The following is a 16,530-nucleotide window of genomic DNA, read 5'->3' on the forward strand; positions in this document are numbered from 1 at the left end:
TTCCTTCCGACTCAAGGACTTATTGTACATGTTTTCATAAGCAGACTGCAGAGATGTAGTTTGCTATCGGTTCTAATCTCATGCATGTTCCAGACCTGGTAAGATAACAAAATAGTGTAATGTTATAGTAATGTTTTTATTTGCCTGTAGTAACAGGCTTCATGTAACTCTCTAATAGTCACAATAGGATTTTTTTTAAAGGTTTCTGATCTTTTTAAAGGGCCAGAAAGGATGTAACAAAAAGTAATAATTCACCCCTACCCAAATCTCTCCTTCCCCTTTAAACTGGAAGATGTTTGCCTCTGGGCCAAAAAATAAAATCATTTTATGATATATGCTGCATATTGGGTTTGCCCCATAAACCTCACCAAACTAGATTGTTCCTGCCAAATCTAGGAAAGGTTCACCAGCCAGGTCCTCTGCATCCCTGTGCAGTGAAAAACAAAGGGCTGAATGTTATTGCCCAGCCTTGATTTAGAGTAGAGGTTATTTAGATAAAGCTGGGATTCTTATCAGCCTATATCTAATAACCTACAGCTAGTACAATGTTTTTTCTTCTTATTTTTTTCTTCTGTGCCACTTACATTCTGCAGGGACTTGGGGCAGTATTTCCAATTTTATCCTTGCAACTTGTTAAATTGAGAGGTTCAGATTGCCCCATGCAGTCATGAATATGGTTCCCTAATTCTGCAACGAGAGTTTGATTGACCAGTTTAGTATTATTACAACTGCAGCAGTAGAAATTTTTGACATTCCGGGCATTTCAGCAGTTAGAACACCTTATTTTTTTTTGACTGATACTTTTTAATCTTGCTGAATTCTATAGCTTAGATTCAGATAAGCCGCAAGGCTTCTAATTACACTCCCGTTTTCAGTGGTTCAGTCGTATGACTAATTAAACCCTAGATACATCTTGTTCATTTGTTTTTCTTTTAAAAATGCGCTCTTAAACTAGGTTTATATTCCTAGAGCTTCTGGGCTATTGGTTAACTCCCCCCCCACCTTAAATTGAGAAGCTAGTTTTAACCTTGGAGTTAATCTTACCAGCGATGTGTGTTCTTAGTTATTGCTGTTTTACCCTGGAGGCTGAAGATAGTAAGAATCTTGAGGTGTGACTCTCCAAGCACAATTCAGTTTAATCGCTGCTTAATACTCAATAATCCCTTATAGTTTATAATCAACTATTTTAAATGCAGTTACCAGGAGTGTGTTTATACACACTGATCTCATGTCTCATGAGAACTATTTTATTTTATTGGTTTCATTTAATAAATTTATAGCTTATTTTTCAACCAAAGTGTCCCCATAGTGTAAATACAGCAAACTATAATAAAATCAAAGAGTAACAAACCAATATAAATACACAATCAGGTAAAATATCCCCCCAAAAAGCATCTGAAAAGGTAACTACTGTATATTTGCAAAACATGAATAAGCACAAGAGAGTCTTAATATCCACATCTTAAATATTGGCATTCTGGTTCTTCTGAAATCATCTTCAAGGAAGGAGCGGATAAAATGATTAAAGGACAGAAAATGTAGGTGGATCGAAACAATAATCCTACATCTTTTAATACATAACTGATCCCATACAGAGAAGACCAAGATCGGAATGGTTTTAGACATGGTTGAGCTTTTACAGATGTTTTGCTTTTGATGTGAGGAACAACAACTCCAAAAACCAAAATTGTTGTGAATTTGGTCCAAATGGCTGTCTACATTTTGTAAGTTGCAGCTGTTGGGTATCTCGGTGCTTTCAGATGGGTTGGTTTTCATTCCCATCAGCCCCAGTAGGTAGGCCCAATCAATGGAATTGTAGTAAAAAAAAAACCACCATCAGGTTACCTGAATATTTTTGTTTTGTTTTTTGGCAAAGCAGTATGGGAAGAATTGGAATTGGTGTCTGGCGATGGATGCTGCCTTTCTTCTGCTCATTACTGATAGAAATGTGGAGTCCTTGATGCTCTCGGTGGTTTTGCGTAAACATACACGCCAGGGGTGGGTTGCTGTCGGCATTATTGCCGGTTCGGTGCGCGTGCAATTTTGCCAGACACACCCTCCACGTGCGTGCACAGTTGCCCATAAATAGGTCTGCGCATGCACAGAACATTAAAAAAATGAAAAAAATAACATGCTGCGCCAACCGGGGAACCAGTTCAGAGGCGTGGCAGGCCTGGGTCGCTGCCAGTTCTGGTGACCCAGGCCGGCAAACCACTTACCGGTTCAGTGAAACCGGTAGGAACCTACCTCTGGTACACAAACACACACACACACACAAATGTACACACACACTTATTAGTCAATTAGACTGCCAGGTAAAGATGACTCAAAGAGTAGGTGGGCTTCAAGACCCCCTTTATATCCAAAGTCCTTGTTTTGTTCTGGTTGTTTGGACTTGGGGAAGGGCTTCCCATCTGCTCAGGCCCAACTTCCAATTCAGGTGACATTTTTCCCCCTTAACAACTTTTTTTCCTTCTTAACTACTTTCCCTGACAGAGTTTTTCCTAACTTTTGTCCACCCTGCTTATGTGCTTGTATGGCATCTTAGGCCTAGTCTCACAGTAATCCCTTGATTTGCATATTGTTTACTGCTTGATTGGTGTTAATCATGATGATAATCTCAGTTTAGAACATTGTTGATTGCTGTAGAGGAGGTGTTCTGGTCATTTTGTTTCCATTTTAGAGTTTTAAGTGTCTCTTTTGAATGATACGTAAACATTGTTTACCTCTGTGTGCCTGTTGATGGTTAATTTGTCTGAGTGCCAAGCTTCCAGGAATTCCTAGCATTTTTGGGACTTAGCTTGGTGTAAGACACTCACAATTTCCAAATTGAAACTATGATTACATCTGTCCATATATATCCATATATAAACATAAATAGAGAGCACATCCCACTCCCTTCTAGCACTCAAGAAGTTAACTAGTTTGGTAATGAAAGCTCTGCAGGTAAACAACCAACATTAGAGAGACCTTTGACTCCACAATTCAACCCTGAGCTACAAATAATCTCTTCTATTGATGGTAATGTATGTTATGTCAGGGATTCTAGTTTCATACCTTTTTAAAAAGTAGTGTTGAACTTGGTTGAGTAACATGGACTTCTTGCCTTTCATCGAAATCAGCATTCCTCAAACAGAAATATTTTTCAGATATTTGGATCATATTTCCCATCAAACTTTTGTCTGATTGGGGAAGCCTGGGCTGAATAAATAAAATCAACTTATCAGATTGGGGAAACCTGGGCTGAATAAATAAAAGCATGCAATATTTTTTTCTTCTCTAATTCTATTAAAAGGGGGGGGGAAGTGCTTTACAGTAATTATGCAGGTTGGTTTTTTCCCCCCTTAGCTCCATTTTACAAATTCTTTTTCACAATTTAATTACAAGGGGTTTCAGTCCATGACAAGTTATGAGTTGTTAAATGCTTCTAAATGTAGCAACCTGAGAATATTTGCATTTAATTTTGAAACAGGGTTTCGGTCTAGAATCAGTTACTTGGAAAAATATTTTCTCTCTGCAAGAGAAAGAGATTGATATTATATTCCTACCATTTTGGGCTTGTTTATAAGTTTAATAACTTATTTGTTTGCATGGGAGCAGCCCCCCACCTGTTTTTTAAATTTCAAATATGGAATATTTTTGAAGAAATAAGGATTCTTCATTGTTTTTTATACCTTTTTTTTCTCTCCAGAGAGCCCTAATATTTTGCTATAAATTAATGAATGAAACGGCATTCTGGAAAATATAAGTTTCCAGTGCCATTTCAAATTTTTATGCCAGGGAGCATGAATCTTCTGTTGCCTAATTGGATAGAATAATGGGAACCATTGGTCTGATTTTCCATCTCTTTGCATATAACTAAAAGCATTACATTTTTAGGAGCATAGTACTGGTTCAAGTTGGTTGCGCAAATTAAAACCAACAAAACACAACTGTTCTCCAGAATCCAAAATTATGAGAACAGAGCTAATTTAGCATATCACCAAAATGTTATTGGATGATGCAATAGATCACATTTTGGTGTTGCTTCTTCTAGATCAGGGGTGCCAAACTCACGTCGTCACGGCGGCATTATGTGTCGTACCTGGACTTTACTCCCCCTTCACTAAACTGGGTGTGAGCATGGCCAGCATGTGATCCATGCGGCTCGCAGGCCACAAGTTCGACAGCTCTGTTCTAGATGGATTCTCTATCTACTGTTGGAATTGGACAGAAATCAGATTGCTTTTAATCGAATTAATCTATTTGGTTCTTGGGATTTTTGTCTCCACATTACTTGATTCTATTGCATCCAAAACATCTAGTTACTCTTTATTTCCCTGTTCTAAGCACATTAGTCTTTAATCAAGTTCCATATAGTTTGAAAATGTTAACATTAGCCTAAATTATGTTTTACTTGATTCTCTGATGCCCAAAATTTGTTTACTGAATTCGTGCTGTTGGTACGATGGAATTCTGGCCACACAGATCCATGCCAATAATTATTCATGATGTTAACATGTTTTTATTCCAAAATATGTTATTTTAGTTGGCATGATTCTTGGTTTTAATCTTTCAGTGTCTCCATTACATTTTTATTTTATTTTATGAAAGTTACAAGAAGTGCTGAACCAAATCAGATCCAAATGACCTCCCATCATTAGCCTTTAGGTTAGAAGTTATATTTTGTGTACCTAGTGATTGCAGCTGGATGCTTAGATGACTCAGCAGCTGTTAATGAGCTCTCTTGTTTTCTAATCTGATGTGCTGATTTTCCATCAAAGTACTTGTTTAATGCTTGTAAGTATCACATGAACTACAGTCTTTATGCCAGCTTCAGAGTCACTGCCCAAACAAATACATTAACTTTGAGTTGAAGACAAGAACCAGCATGCCTTATCCCTGCTAGTAACGTTTGGAAAAGCTATTTATTACTAGATGTTTTGCCTTCAAGGATTTCCCCCCCAGTTGTAGCAATAGCAATAACAATAGCAATAGCAGTTAGACTTATATACCGCTTCATAGGGCTTTCAGCCCTCTCTAAGCGGTTTACAGAGTCAGCATATCGCCCCCAACAATCCGGGTCCTCATTTCACCCACCTCGGAAGGATGGAAGGCTGAGTCAACCCTGAGCCGGTGAGATTTGAACCGCTGAACTGCAGATAGCAGTCAGCTGAAGTGGCCTGCAGTGCTGCACTCTACCCTCTGCGCCACCTTGGCTCTGTTGTAGTTCAGTAGTATCACATTTTCCCCCAAATAAGACAGGGTCTTATTTTCTTTTGAGCCCGAAATAAGCACTTGGCCTTATTTTCAGGGAGATCTTATTATTTTTGAGGTGCAGGAGATGGAGAGGGTGGTCACCTCAACAGGCTGCTGCTGTGTTGCAATATTTTTGGGGAGGGCTTATTTTGGGGGCTTATTTTAGTGCATGCGCTAAAAAGCCCAATTGGGCTTATTATCCAGGGAGATCTTATTTTCAGGAAAACAGGGTACCCATGAGATGGTAGAAAGATCAAGATGTTTCAAAAATCCTCCGTTCCAGAGTTATAGGAGGGCTATCTTAAACCTTTATCAGTTTGCATGTTGAAAACTATCAGCACATATTATGCAAGTTGTAGGAGTGTCATATCCACTGTTATCAAGGTCTTGGGAACGTGTCCCTCCCTATAATTTGATTTGAAACTGAGAGCAAGCAACACTTGACCCAGTTTCCTTAATAGAGGGAAAGTGAAAGAAGGAACAGTTGTGCAAATCCTCTTCTTGTTTAGATGTGGATGAATCTTGTAGTAGCGTAGGTTGGCTTTGGTCTAAGAGGCTTGCATTCTGGCATGGCTTTCTCTAAATCCCCGTTAATAGAACTTTTTGACATATAGGTGGATGGCCTGAGGTTCAAGACTAGCAAAAGTCCTTCTGAGTCATCTTAAAACAACAGTTAGTGCAGTGTTTCTCAACCTTGGCGACTTTAAGTCCTATGATCTTCAACTTCCAGAATCCCCCAGCCAGCATAGCTGGCTGGGGAATTCTGGGAGTTGAAGTCCACAGGACTTAAAGTCGCCAAGGTTGAGAAACACTGAGTTATTGCTTTCTGCTCTCTTAACATTGCTCTGACCTTCTCAAAATAATTTACAGTTTTTCTAGTAGTATATCTTTTTCTGAAAATAGTCGGACACTCTTGTAAATATAAGATTAGATAACCCTTTAAAATGATGTTTTGTTCTTCTTGCTGTTTCTATGATAAAGAAGGTCACAGATGGTTTTTCATAACCCCACTCCCCATACATCTTAAACTTCAAAAGATCCTGAGCTGTCTCTGAGACGAACAGGGTGATGGAATCTTTTTCAATCAGTACTTGAGAGGCGGAGAAGAGAATAGAGTGGAAATGGATATCTAACTTGTACAAATCTTTATGAAATGCTGACCTTAAGATCTGGGCTCTGTCTTAAAGAACAGAATGCTTTAAAAATCAACCGCAGATATCTTAAGCTAAATTCGGTTTGACCTTCTACATTTCATAGGAGCCGAAGAGATGAAATTCCTTTATTTTAATTCCATTTTAAAACTCATTTTGAAATCTAAAAATGGCACATTCAGTTCTGACATATAAAAATTGCTCACGCGGTAAGGATGTCTCAATTTCTTTTCATACAAAAGTGTGGCAATTGTTAATTAATAGATTCAGAGCCTTAATTAAGATACAAATCAGCCAAGAATCATGATGTTTCGATGATGATTTACTAAGTTTTAATTTAAATAAAAGAAGGAATCTTCCTCTAAAAATTAGCTCATTTATTGAATTCATTAATAATTTAGCAGTTACCGTCTGTGTCCAAAACTTAAAGGCGTTTTAGAATATGTCAGGCTAAATAATATCTCTTATTTTTCTGGGTCAGTTTACAAATTTAACCTTAAAATTTTTATTCCTGGAAGGGGGAATCTGCAGAATCTGTGTGGGAAATCTCTCTTTGGGAAGGTTTTCATTTGGGTAGGCTGCTTCATTCTCACAAGCCTCACTCTTCGCTTTTCATTAGTGCTTGTTGTAAGCCTATTTATCCCATTTCCCTGAAAATAAGCCCTCCCCGAAAATAAGCCCTCCCCCGAAAATATTGCAACCCAGCAGCCACCATGAGGTGACTACGCTTTCTGCCTCCTGCATCTCAAAAATAATAAGATATTCCCCAAAATAAGGCCAAGTGCTTATTTCGGGGTCAAAAGAAAAAAGACCCTGTCTTATTTTGGGGAAAACACGGTAATTATTAAGAAAGGTCTTCAGCCTGGCTATCTGAGGGGCAGTCTCTCTGTCAATGAAATTGACCTTTTTTTTTTCTTTTGTTGTAAATGTGTTTTTATTTTTCATTTTCATTTTCGTACAGTCACATATATACTGTGCAGAACCGGGGCCATATAACATTAAACAATAAACACAGCCATTCCTCTTGTCAACAATACCCCCAAAATAGAAACCCAATGTACCTCTTCGACCCTCCATACACCTCTTTCTTTCGCCCCCCTCCAACTTTCCATCTTCCCTCCATCATTCCCCTCTACCCTACTGAAGTTGACCTTCTTGATCACAGAGTCAAACATATCTATTCAACTTGGCCTTTGAAACTGTTTTCAGTATTTAGAATGGCTCTATTGATTTTCTCTCTCTCTCTGTGTGTTTATTATATAGCATTGATATTTGTCTGGGCTATTCAAATAGGATGCTAATGTGGAAAAAAAACCTTGATGATCCCACTTGTAATTCACATAGGAAAAAAGTGGGGACTCGAAGATATTATAGTGCTGACTAAAACAGTGAAAGATAATTGCGATCACTTCCATGAGTACTTTGTACAACTTCTGCCTGTGTGATGTAGTTATATTTCAATTATACTTGTTTGATTAACTTTCAACTTAGGACATTGCATGTAATAGGTATTTCTCCAGAAACGTTAAAAATATTGGCCCATTCACACTACTTTTCATAGGTGGTGGTTGCTTAACAGTATGAATAGAGTAGTATATTCCCTACTTTCATGGAAGTTGAGGCTGTTATTTAATTTTATTTGAATCAAGCTGGAAAAAATAAAAAAAAGCTGTGGCTTTTGGTGATATACATGATTATCTTCGTAGGTCCTAGCTTTCTGAAACAGAGCAATACTTATGCCAGCTTCCCTTGGTTAATAGTGGATGGAATTCAATTTCTGCAATAACTTTGAATGTAGACTGATAGAACATTTCCCCCCGTGACCTGCGCTTGATAATGCTTGATGGTTGAGAAGGTTCAGCTTTTGAGTTTGAAGCCCTAGTATTTTTTATAATCTGTAAAAGATTTAGATCCAACGTAATGTATTTTGTAATACTCATATAGTTTTATATTGTCAGGGACTTAACCTTTTTTTTTAAACTTTATATTAAATTTGGTTTTGTATGGCTTCTGTTATGTGAATCACTTTGTGTGCAGTTTTATAAAAAAAACAACAAATATAAATGATATAGAAAATTCTGTATCCATTATAATTCATAGGACAGACTGAGGCCTGAAATGTATTGTTGATAAATAGACTTAATTTATGATTGTATGTCAAGTACAAATGAAAACTAAAACTTTATCAATTATTATGGTTGGTACTGCACAGGCAGTAGATGTTTAGGTAGGATTATTGTAGATCCATCAAATCCTTTCCTGGGATAGGTGGATATTGTTTGACGGTGTTAAAAGGTATTGCCGCGGGATGTGAAGTATTCCAAGGTTTTTGCGATTGGCTGATGGTGATTTTGTCAATGCCAACGATGTTCAAGTATTTGTCAAGAGGTTGAATTCTGAAGTCCCTGAGCACCTTAGCTTTTTCATTTTCCGTTACTTTATCTATTTTGTGGTCCTATCAGTTGTTACTCACAGGCAAATGATATTTCTTTTTCTTTTATTAAAAGTTTTAATGAGTTTTACAATTATATACCTTTCCCCTTCCCTCCCCCCCATCCCCCATCCCCTCCCACCCTCCCCCCCAAACCTCCCAGGGCAAATACAGGGTATAAACATTTAACAACCATATACTAAAATAAACTAACTAACTTTAGCGTCATCCCTCGCTTGTACTTTAACTCCCCTTTTGTAACGCTAACTTTAGATAAGTTGTATCATTCCTTGCTCATTCATTCATAAGCTATCTGAAATTTCTTAGTCCCATATTTATTTTGAATGTAATCAATCCATCTCCTCCATTCCAGCTTGTATTTCTCATCTGAATGGTCCTTGAGATATGCTGATATTTTAGCCATCTCTGCTAAGTTTGTTACTTTTAACGTCCATTCTAGAATAGTAGGCAATTCTTCCTTCTTCCAGTATTGCGCCACCAACAGTCTTGCTGCCGTTGTTAAGTTCAGAATCAAATTAGTCTCTATAACTGTACAGTCTGTGATTATACCTAACAAGAATAACTGAGGAGTAAACTTTATCCTCTTTTTAAGAATATTTTGCATAATCCACCATATTTTTATCCAAAATGATATTTCTTATAGATATTCCATTGCTCTATTGCTTCTGTTTTGTCATGCCGCTGCTTGTAGTCTGCGCAATCTTCTTACAGCAGCTAACTAGGTGGTCCACTATTTCGTCAGCATCTTTCAGACATTTCCTGTCTGTTTTTAGTTCTTAATTCTAGTTTTGTGTGTATTTGTTCTTAAGACTTGATCTTGTGCAACCAGAACTAGCCCCTCTACCAGATCTTGTTATTTGCTTTGCTTGCTAGTTTATTAATGTCCTTATTACAATGTGTAATATGTGTACAATTAGATTCACAATCAAAGACTTGTGAAAATTTAATCATTTAAGTCCTAACCAAGGACCTAAGAATTATTAAGAGAGTGTCTAAGGCAGTTGTAGTCAACCTGGTCCCTACCGCCCACTACTGGGCGTTCCAGCTTTCATGGTGGGCGGTAGGGGTTTTGTCCGATACTGAAGCACTTTCCTTTTTTTAAATTTAATTGACTTCCCTTCTTTATAAATCACCATTACTGTGGAACCGGTGGGCAGTTAGAAAATTTTACTACTAACAAGTTTCAAGTTTATTAGAATTTGTATGCCACCCACTCCCAGGGGACTCTGGGCGGCTCACAACAGACAAGAAACATTTCAATTTAAAAATAAAAATAAAAATAAAAAATACAGTATTAAAATTCACATCACCCATTCCATCTAAGCGGGGCTGGATATCAATCAACAGCCCCAGGCCTGCCGGAACAGCCAGGTTTTGATGGCTTTACGGAAGGCCGGGAGAGTGGTAAGGGTCCGGATCTCTGCAGGTAGATCGTTCCACAGGGCCGGCGCAGCAACAGAGAAGGCCCTCCCCCGGGGAGTCGCAAGCCGGCATTGTCCGGCTGACAGCACCCGGAGGAGGCCCAACCTGTGCGATCTTGTAGGTCATTGGGAGGTAAGTGGCAGGAGGTGGTCTCTCAGGTAGAGAGATACAAAAGTGGGCGATAGATATAAAAAGGTTGACTACCCCTGGTCTAAGGAATTGGAACTAAGTACTTTCAAACCGGGTATTATTATTTTGTAAAATTAGGGTCTTCCGGTTCAATAAATTCAAAATTTCCAAATATCAAGGGTCTCCCTTGGGTATTGCTCCAAGGACTCCAATCACAATTGGTATTAACAGCAAAGTTCTTAGAAAAGAAATGGGAAAATGCAGGAAGGCAGTGCAGATTCCATTGAAGTCAATAGGATTTTTTGATTGCTTTACTTGAAATGCACATCAGGAGCTTCTGCTCAATTTTCAGTACTGGCAAAGTTCCATGATCCTGATATTGAGAGCAACTGTCAGCAGTGGTCTTGTTCCGTGCAATCAGTTATGATAAACTACTCCATTTTCCAGGAATATCCAATCTGCTTGAAATTCAGTGGGGGCCCCTCGTATTCGAGATGTGGCTCCCCGTCCTGTTTGCATAACCAGCAGCAGTTTCATTTCTATTAATCTATTAAGGAAAATCCTCTAGAGCAGTGGTCTCCAACCTTGGCAACTTTAAGACTTGTGGACTTCAACTCCCAGAGTTCCTCAGCCAGCTTTGCTGAAGTCCACAAGTCTTAAAGTTGCCAAGGTTGGAGACCACTGCTCTAGAGATTTTTCAAGGGATTATTCCCTTTAAATGCAGATGACAGGAGCTGATAAGGCAGGCACAAGAAAGCAAATTTTCTTTTTTTAACAGTTTTATTAACACCAGCAACAGAAACAAAAATAGCTAGAAAACATTGCAAATGGAATAAGAGGTGTGATTTAAAGCATATTTAAAAAATAGCATTGCTCTATAAAAATGATTTGGTCTTGTTTTCTTTCCATTTCTGTGAAAATAGATGCATTGTGATCAGAATGCCAGCTTCTAAGGCTATCGGTATTATCAGACTGTTTTAGAGGAAGGAAGATGGAATCTAATTTGCTTTTGACATCTATGTGATTATGCTTAATTTAATTTGATCTTTTTGTCTAACCATTGGTCAAATCTACAAGCTATAATGGGTTAAATGGTAATGTATTTTTCACAGTCTAGGAGAACATTATTAAAGGCCTGCCAATGGCGGTAGGTAGAGGGTTATTACATACATTCCATTTTTAAGAGATTTGCTTAAAGATAAAGATAAAGTTTCCCCTTGCACATATGTGCTAAGTCGTTCTGGGATTTAGAAGCTGCAGAAGAAGGCATCCTCAGTGCTGGGATGGCACCGGTGCCTTGGCCCTGCAGGGAGAGCTGCGAGGTGCATGAGCGGGGGGTGGAACAGGCACTCGCGCAACCCCCCTCTCCAGCTGGGCAGAGCCCCAGTCACTGACCCAACGGTAACCCAAAGGCGCCAAGCCATGCGAGCGCCTGTTCCCCCACCCACCGGCTCCCATGGCTTGGCGCCTTCGGGATACCACTAAGTCGGTGAATGGCACTCTGCCCAACTGAAGAGGGGGGTTGCTGGGGGGGCTGCTCATGAGCATGATTACCTCATGGCTGCTGTGTTGCACTGCTGCGACATCGCAACACAGCCATTCACCCCTGAGGCTGTGCCCGTTTCTTTGGGAGCCCGCTCACAAGAGAACAGCTGCCCGGCAACCATAAAACAATAAGCCCTCCCCCAATAATAAGGCCCAGGCCATATTTTTGGGGGGCGGTCAGAAGAAAATAAGACCCTGTCTTATTTTCGGGGAAACACGGTATCAAATTGGCATGTTCTTGGTGGCATGTTCTCCCCAGAGTCTCAGTCACATGATCCAATCAGCACACAACCCAGTTGCTGGATGACTTCAATCTCCACCTTGCAGAAACCTACACAAACATCCTTGTTTCCCAGGGGAAAGAATTTTATTTAGGCTACAACACCTCAACTAATCACTACACACACACACCTGGCCCCTTTGCTCCAGAGCCGAGGTGGCGCAGTGGTTAAATGCAGCACTGCAGGCTACTTCAGCTGACTGCAGTTCAGCTGTTCAAATCTCACCGGCTCAAGGTTGACTCAGCCTTCCATCCTTCCGAGGTGGGTGAAATGAGGACCCGGATTGTTGGGGGCAATATGCTGACTCTGTAAACCGCTTAGAGAGGGCTGAAAGCCCCATGAAGCGATATATAAGTCTAACTGCTATTGCTATTGCTATAGGGTCTGTCAGCTCTGAAGCCGTGATAACACAAACCTCCCTAGAAACGACAAAAAAGAAAATGGCCACAGTTCAGCCAACTTTAGGGTGATACAGCTAATAAATTGTACAAATAAATAAATAAACATTACTACAAAAAAATAAATTAGAGGTTTGCAGGCTTCCTCACATTTGGTAGTATGTTATTATTTTTTTCCAATTAATTTTCCAATTTCTATAGCCGTCTGTCTCTCAAAATAAGTGACTGGGCAGAGTGCAACGATTATAAAAAATCTCTCGAAAATACAGGAATCTTATCATGTCGTCAAGAAAACTAGACTTGGTACAGAATTATGGAATGCAAACATATTATTCTGCTCCATTTCTTAGCAAATGTTAGAGTTTTCTTCCTGTTCCATGTACATTATATTTTTCACTGTGTAGTCCTTGGAATGGCCAGGACTAATAAGAGTATTTATAATGTTGCCTAACTTTAGCAGTATCTCTAGTTTTAAGCAAATTGTTAAAAGTTGTAAAGCTGCCAAATGAAAAGTTGTAGCGCCTTAGACACTAATTATATGATTCATTCAGTCTGACTTCTAAAGTTCAGCTCTTTAGATTTAAGATAAAAAATGGCTCCAACCATTTTCAGTAAGGCTGAAGTGCACATTAATAAACATTTGTTGCTAAATTCCATGTTATCTATGTAATAGTAATGAGCTAGAATGCATCAGTGTTGATGATAAAAGTTTATCTCTTAAGCATTGCTGTGTCATAGATGCACCTGCAAAAAGTATTACTCCCCCACAGTGAGTGAGGTTTGATTGAACCAGATTTTGGAATTGCGGTTTTGGTTATCTGGTGGGAGTCTATTTCTTAGCCATGTCACTTCTTCCTGCTTCTACCCGTGGTTCCATTATTTTTTTTTAATCCATATTCTGCAAATTAATGATAAATAATTCAGTATTTAAACGCCTTTTTAATTAGCCTTTAGCTACATTGCTGGTCTTAATGGGTATATGCTAAACTTGACAAAAGTGTTTAAATGAATATAACATCTTAATTGTCAAGTTCCAAAGAGGTCTTTAAAAAAAATAGATTTGCAGAGGTAGATTTCTTGCATGGAAGTTTTATATATACATTTTCAAATATGTATAAAACGAACGTGGGAACACAGAGAGAAAGAAGACACATGTAAAAGAAGAAGCACTGAAAACAGTGCTGACGGCTGACGGTATCCGAAGGAGGCCCACCCTGTGGGATCTTATCAGCCGTTGGGAGGTGTATGGCAGTAGGCAGTCTCGCAGATAGGCTGGTCCTAAGCCATGTAGGGCTTTAAAGGTAATAACCAACACCTTGAATTGCGTCCGGAGACCAATTGGCAGCCAGTGCAGCTTGCGGAGGACAGGTGTAATATGGGTGTATCTCGGTACAACCAATATCGCTCGCGCGGCTGCATTCTGGACTAGCTGTAGTCTCCGAACGCTTTCCATGTAGAGCACATTGCAAATCATGTTGATTTAGAGCAATTTCTTTGGGCCCCACATATTACCTTCAAAGACCTTTATGGCTTGGAGATGAGTTACTTAAGGGAACATCTGTCCCATGAGGTGACTACCATGCCATGAGATCTAGCAGGAAAGGAATGCTTTGGATAGTGTATTTTCGGTCAGGACCCAGAAGGATATCTTTTTCTGCTAAGGTGTCGACCATCCGGGACATTATTCCCCCTTGCATACCTGGGTTGGACTGTTGAACATTCTTTCTCAGAAAGAGGCATTGTTTCTTTTTCTTTAAGGTAGCTGAGCAGACAGCTGCACACGACAGAAGAACATACAGGTGTTGTTCCAGTAGAGGAACACCTTGAAACAGCTTGCCGAGACTTGATGAACCAAGAGGCAGTTCCTCAGCCCAAGCATGCCTAAAAAATGAAAATACCTCTGCTAGATGTAGAAAAAGAGGGGGAAAAAACTCCAGTTAATAAATAAGCATCTGGAAAGTAGCCCAGATTTTTGATTTTAGATAAACACACAGACTAATTCAGGTAGTTGGCCCAAAGGTCAAAAGAATTACTGGGCAATTTATTTTATGATCAGTTGTTAAAGTCAAACAAACATCTAAAAGCACAACTTTTTATATTAAAAAAAAAATCCCTCCAGCAACTCAGGTGACATCACTCTAACATACTTATTTTTCAGGTAGTGCGATGGGCATCAAAGGTGCTTTCGACCCTCAGAATTGTTCATAATGTACAACGAAAGCAGTTACTGTGAAAATCCAACAACATCTAGGAAAAACTCAAGCAATTGTATCAGAAACATGGCCTAATTTGTGACTAAATGTAGGGGTTTTTTTTTTGAGATGTGAGATGTAAAACTAATGTGTTTTCTCATATCAGGAGCCAAAAGCATTATTATTCCCCCCCCCTTTTTGTCCTACAATTAGATAATTATAAAGCCACAAATGTACCCAATCTCAAAAGGGATGAGCAGTTACATTGCTGAAAATGACTACCTGTGCCTCCTCTGTTGTTGAAGGCCAATACAGGAAGATTCCCCTACCTGGATAGTCAGTGTCCCGTGACTCTAGTCCAGTGGTGGGGTTCAAATTTTTTTAGAACCTCTTCTGCAGGTGTGGCCTGCTTTGTGGGAGTGGCTTGACAGCCATGTGACCGGGTGGGAGTGGCTTGCCAGCCATGTGACCGAGTGGGAGTGGCTTGGCAGTCATGTGACTGGGTGGGCATGGCCAACTTGTAAAATGTGGTGAAACTCACTTAAAAACGCTCTTGCTTAGCAACCAAAATATTGACTCAGAAACTCTGGCATTTGAAGCACGCAAGTCTTAAAGCCATCAAGTTACAAGATCCTTGCACCTCTAGCCATTTAGAAAAAAAAAAAACCCAGGGGTGTTCAAACTTGACAGCTTTAAGACTTGTGGACTTCAACTCCCAGAATCCCTCCTCTTGCTCTTCATCTTGATGATGTCCGGACGGGCAGGGGGAGGGATCTGGAACCGGTTCTAAACGGCATGGTAGATTTGTGGAACCGCTTCTACAGAAGAGCTTAGAACTGGCAGGAACCCATCCCTGCTCTAGCCACATAGAAATAACAGTGCAAGGGCTTCACCAGTGTCTACACTGCAGAGACATTTGTATTGGCTTCCTCTCACCATTATTGCATAAAGATTCAGGGCACGGAGGACGATTCTCTACCTCCTTGCTGCTTCCAGACACTAATTTGGCTATAACATACCGGTACCATGTTGCCAGGTTCTGTGCAGCAGTGCTTAATGTCCGTCAGATGATGCTCTGTGCCATAAACTAGTCTTAATGATCTCATCGTAGTGTTCTATAGTGCAGTGTTTCTCAACCTTGGCAACTTGAAGGTGTCCGGACTTCAACTCCCAGAATTCCCCAGCCAGCGAATGCTGGCTGGGGGATTCTGGGAGTTGAAGTCTGGACATCTTCAAGTTGCCAAGGTTGAGAAACACTGCTATAGTGTGATAGTGTGCCACGTACTAACCTTCATGCTAATGCGCAACTAATTCTTCCACCCCCTTCTTTTAAACTGTTGTTTTTTATATATACTTTCTGTTTTGTATCTTTTAGGTTTTGTATTACTGTTATTATTTTTAGAGTCTCTTGCATTTTCTATGCTCTTTAACCGATGGTGCCCTGCCCTGCTAACGCTGGTTTTTGATCATCATAAAGATTTGATTTGACTGCCTTCTCAAGAACATAGTGAACTGTTGACAAAAGATTGATTCCTTTCCATTTGAAACTATACTGGCTGCTGTTTTATGAACTAGGCAACAGCCTAAAGAAAAATGTTTCCTTGAAGCAAGTCGAAGAAGTGCAGAAGGTGCTTGTATGAAAACACACCCTAGACCAGGGGGCAGGGGGTGTTCAGATTTGGCCAGCGGGGCCACCTGGAAACAGCAAAGGACCGGCCCGCA

At 39.7% G+C, this 16,530-nt stretch overlaps 1 protein-coding gene across 1 annotated transcript in view; it reads left to right on the forward strand.

The window, feature by feature from the left end:
* VAV3 (vav guanine nucleotide exchange factor 3) overlaps positions 1–16,530 on the forward strand; it is a 193,061-nt gene that overhangs the window by 132,281 nt on the left and 44,250 nt on the right. The gene's annotated exons all lie outside the window — the stretch shown is intronic.

Source organism: Thamnophis elegans, chromosome 5 (genome assembly GCF_009769535.1).
Source record: "Thamnophis elegans isolate rThaEle1 chromosome 5, rThaEle1.pri, whole genome shotgun sequence".
Lineage (NCBI taxonomy): Eukaryota > Metazoa > Chordata > Lepidosauria > Squamata > Colubridae > Thamnophis > Thamnophis elegans.